Source organism: Micropterus dolomieu, linkage group LG09, assembly GCF_021292245.1.
Source record: "Micropterus dolomieu isolate WLL.071019.BEF.003 ecotype Adirondacks linkage group LG09, ASM2129224v1, whole genome shotgun sequence".
In the NCBI taxonomy this organism is placed as follows: Eukaryota; Metazoa; Chordata; class Actinopteri; order Centrarchiformes; family Centrarchidae; genus Micropterus; species Micropterus dolomieu.
Genome location: NC_060158.1, coordinates 12,996,942 through 13,001,956, shown reverse-complemented (window position 1 = coordinate 13,001,956; position 5,015 = coordinate 12,996,942).

The window sequence follows — 5,015 nt, the reverse complement described above, 5'->3', positions numbered from 1 at the left end:
AAGATCTGTAAGAGTTATTGTTTCTAAGGAAACATTAATCAGCTGTAACATCGTCTGCTGATGATATTTTAGTGTATTTCATCACATCTCTGTGTTTTTTTCCCCAAAAGTTTAACGACAGTGAGTGTGATCACATGCTGGCAGCATCTGGCTGTAGTTTCAACAACAAACACGACTTGTCATCTCACAGTTCAGTTGATATGACTCCTGCAGCAATTCGACATGAGAGTTGATCTGAGGTCAGTGCTGATAATGCCGTCAGATATGTCAGCAAGCACACTGATGTCCTCTGTGAATCTAAAGTGTTTTTTGTGTGTGTTCTGAAGAGTTGTTCTCAGTGAGAGAAAAGTCAATTATGCCACACACACACAGAGAGACTGCTGAAGCAGTACGCTCCTTCCCCTTTTCACCCTTGACCTCAGCTCTTTTTGCCCTCAATGCTTGAGTGGTCATTACATATAACCAAGACAAAGAGGAAATCTGTCTGTGTGAGACAGAGAGAAAGAGAGCAGGATAAACAATGTGAATGTATATGTATGTTGGTAAGATGAAATTTGTAAGAGGTTGATTAAACTGTTACCCAAAACAATTAAAATTGAATAAAATCGGCATCAAATGACGGAATGATGATGGTAGATGTTGTTTTTTTAAATCAGTAATTTTGTTTTCTTGGCAAACACATCTAAATTGCCAGCCAGAGAACACTCACTGATTAAAAACTGGTAGGGTGTTATTTAATGCCAGCACATGTATATGTAAGGGACACCCACAATGAGTCTTGCAGTTATTGAACAGTAACACTCAGTGTGAGGCTAATAGAGGAGAGATGTGGGCTGAGCTGCTGATAGGTTCAGGCATTTTTCCTGCTGTAAAGGCAAATGTTAAACTTTGTTCAATGTGCCTCGACACAGAAACGTAGATTTTTTTATGATAACAATGCACATACATATTAATCCTTACATTTTAGCACTGTGTGTATATTTAAGCCAGAAGAACGTATACAGTACAATGACATTGGCATTACAGTCAATACAAGAAAAGAAAGAGAGTTTCCTGGATAATTTATATTATGGCCATTTTCTATAAATATTGTAGTTTCTTCTCAAATCCTTCATTCTGAAGGGAACAAAACACTACATAGGCCTAAGTCTCGGCAGCCACATCCCAATTCCATCGTAAAAACTGATTTTAAGCAATACAGTCAATATTTCAGTGTGCTGTTGATGGGCACTTTCCTCCCACAATGCAATGAACAAAGAAAATGGTAGGAGCTGCTCAGAGCTGAAAAAAAAATCTTAGGAAAAACATTTTGATGTCTCTTTTTGAAGTTTAATTGGCAGAAGCTTTCCAAAGTTGCAGTTTCTTTGACATCCAGCGTCACATGTATTGTATCATTTATTTTTTATAAAATCGTATGGTAATGACAAATATGTTGATATTTTTGTAAACTAAACTGAATACTGTATGTGGTAATATGTGGTACATAATGTATAGAATTAGTATGTAGTATGGATTTGGGACCCAGCTTGAGATTTAAGAAAAGCTTGGTGCTACAATCAGGAAAAACACAGGTTTTAGGTTTTAGGTCCTTCCAAGAGTTGACAGAGCTCTAACTGCACCTATGCACAAAAAAAAGCTTTTACTTTATTTTACTGATGTGGCTGTGGCCGGTCGCCCACTAATCAGTAGATCAGCAGTTCGATCCCTGGTAATCCCCAGCTTGCATGTTCCCAGCACAGGCACCTTGCATGGTAACTTCTGCCATCAGTGAATGAATGTCCTTGAACAGGTTGAATGTGTCATGCGGTGTGTGTACAAGTACACTCCACTTGAGGAATGCTGGCTACCCGATCGAACTGGTCCTACTTGCTTACCCTACCATCCCCTCATAAAAAGCAGGAGGTGTTTTGAAGAAGTACCCTACTAAAACACATAATTGTCATTTTGAATGACATTTTGAATGTTGCAGATCCAACGTAATGCAAATGTATTGTATGAAACTTTTCAATTACTTGTATTGTGTGACACGCAAAGCGAAACTCTATGGATTCAATTAAGCAGCATGAAAAAGTTTATTATGTAACATCAGCGTGTTTTTCTGCTTGCATGAATCTCACCTCACTGTTCAAAGTTCAGGGTTTGTTGTTATATATATATATATATATGTGTGTGTGTGTGTGTGTCATCAACAGAGGTATAATCTTTTCTCCTTGTACTCCCGCTGTGCTTCTCCCTCCCCCAGATCTGAGCCTGTACCCCCGACTGGGTGTGTGTGTGTGTGTGTGTGTGTGTGTGTGTGTGTGTGTGTGTGTGTGTTGTGTCCTCCCACTGTGTGCATGTCGCAGATACCCAGGAGACACACACCCCATGGGACCCCTGACATACATACCTGAAGGCATCCAAGAGATCCAAAAAGCGAGAGACAGAGAGACAAATGAATGGCTAGAAAATCGGAAAATTCGAAAATCCACACAACTTGTTGGTGAGGGTGAAAACTATGCACATAATTTATTTAGTATTAAAGATTTATTAAAAGTAATAGTAGTATAAGTAATAGAAGAGAAAGTAGTAGCTGTGGGCTTTTCCGGAGAAACCAAGAAAGGACTAAAAAGAGGACACAAAGGAATGGACAAGGAGAGAAAACATGAAGCAATATCAACAATTCCTCAGAGCTAATTGGATTAATAGGAAGCAAAATGAATGTAGTATGATCTGGTATGTGAGCGTCCATGGGTGCGTGTCTATGTGCAGCAGTTGTGCAAAAACAAGATGGAAAAAAATATGATTAAAGAAATGAAGACAGATTTAAACAGACACAGAGAGACAGAGAGAGAGAGATGAGGAAGGAAGACAAAAAGAAAATCATCAAGGGAAGAAGAGAGAGAGAGATGTTCCTCCTCCACTGTCCTGGTCTGAAACTAATTGGTCCAGGATTAGAGGAGATTATACAGAAAAAATACAGAAAAAAATTATACAAAGCCCTCCACAGGTCTGGTTTCCATGGAGATAGGAACAGTGCAACAGCAACAGGGAGAGAAAATAAAACCAGTTGCTGACTTGATTACCAGAATGACACAGTTACAAACCAGTCGTACAAGACTGTTTAGAAAAACAGTGGAGCTCATTAGAGATCCAAACAGGTAGTGAACTTGTGGCGTTGCTGCTAGTCTTTTATTACCAGTATATTTTATCATCTCACTGACATTTTGGGAAACACGCTTATTCTTGTTCTTGCCAAGAGTTAGATTAAAAGATCAATACCACTCTCATGTCTGTGTGTTAAGTATAGAGCTAGAGCCAGGAGGCAGTTAGCTTAGCTTAGCTTAGCATAAACACTGGAAGCAGGGGAAACAGCTACTAACACCTGCAAAGCTCACTCATGAAGATGGTATACCTAATTTTTATATTCCCATTGTACAGGTTAAACAAAAGAGATTTTAGTTAACATTAGTGTGCATTACAGGTCATAAGCCATGTCCAGAACAACTTAAGCTCTACACAGCCCTCTCATCCATTTGAATGAGGCGAGTCCAAACACACAAGGGACTTTAACAAAAATTCGCACCACACCTTTTCCTTTCAGACTGCAGCTGAGGTCCCATCCACACTACTCCGTTGTAGTTTACAAACGGAGAATTAAAACGATCTCTGTCTACACCAGCGTTTTAGCTGCATTTTGGAGTTGATCTCCGCCTACCTTAAAACAACTTAAAACGCACAGCTAGAGCCCGTTCATGTACACTGGGCATGCGCATGCCAGTGTAAACATGAAGCAGATGGTCTATTCCATAGTTACAGAAGATTTGGCGAAAGAATAAATAAATACAGACGAAGCATCACACCAGCTTTTTTTGCATGCACCAATGATGAGCTGGGTATGTTACTGAGTGTAACACGGGAGTACGGCGGTGGAAAACAGACTGGGAGTTGTTGCAAAGTGAACGGCAACATGCACAGTACAAGTGTAGGCAAATAAGTGTTATTTGCACCGTACATAATATTTTAACAAAAATACGATGTCAAAAACCCGGTCAGTAGCATCGTGTTTCTGCTTTACAAGACCCAATCAGAGAGCCGAGTGTGAGCAGCTGCGTCATCGTTCCTAAAGTCCTCTGTTTTGGTCCGTCTTCACTAAAACGCCCTCCGGAATTTTGAAACGCAAAACGGGGTCTGCAGCGTTTCCAAACTTCTCCATTTTTGGTCTTTGTTTTCGTCGTTTTAGTCTGGAAGTGAGGTGCAAACATAGCAGAAGGTCTCTGTTTTAATTTGGAAATGCAGAAGTGTGGATGGGGCCTGAGATAGCGTATGTATTCCCCCAATGCCTGTTTGCGCAAATTCAATACGTACCTGGGAACCTTTTGCAAGCACTGGTTTCTCGTTTATGTCTGTTGTCGCTAATTTGCGACAACAGACGCAATGATTTTGCAATGACAACTAATGAAAATCCCAAATTCAGTATCTCCAAAAATTTGAATATTACTGAAGACCAATACAAAAAAAGGATTTTTAGAAATGGTGGCCAACTGAAAAGTATGAACATGAAAAGTATGAGCATGTACAGCACTCAATACTTAGTTGTGGCTCCTTTCGCCTGAATTACTGCAGCAATGCGGCGTGGCATGGAGTCGATCAGTCTGTGGCACTGCTCAGTTGTTATGAGAGCCCAGGTTGCTCTGATAGTGGCCTTCAGCTCTTCTGCATTGTTGGGTCTGGCGTATCGCATCTTGCTCTTCACAATACCCCATAGATTTTCTATATAGGGTTAAGGTCAGGCGAGTTTGCCAGCCAATTAAGAACAGGGATACCATGGTCCTTAAACCAGGAACTGGTAGCTTTGGCACTGTGTGCAGGTGCCAAGTCCTGTTGAAAAATGAAATCTGCATCTCCATAAAGTTGGCCAGCAGCAGGAAGCATGAAGTGCTCTAAAACTTCCTGGTAGACGGCTGCGTTGACCTTGGACCTCAGAAAACAGAGTGGACCAACACCAGCAGATGACATGGCACCCCAAACCATCA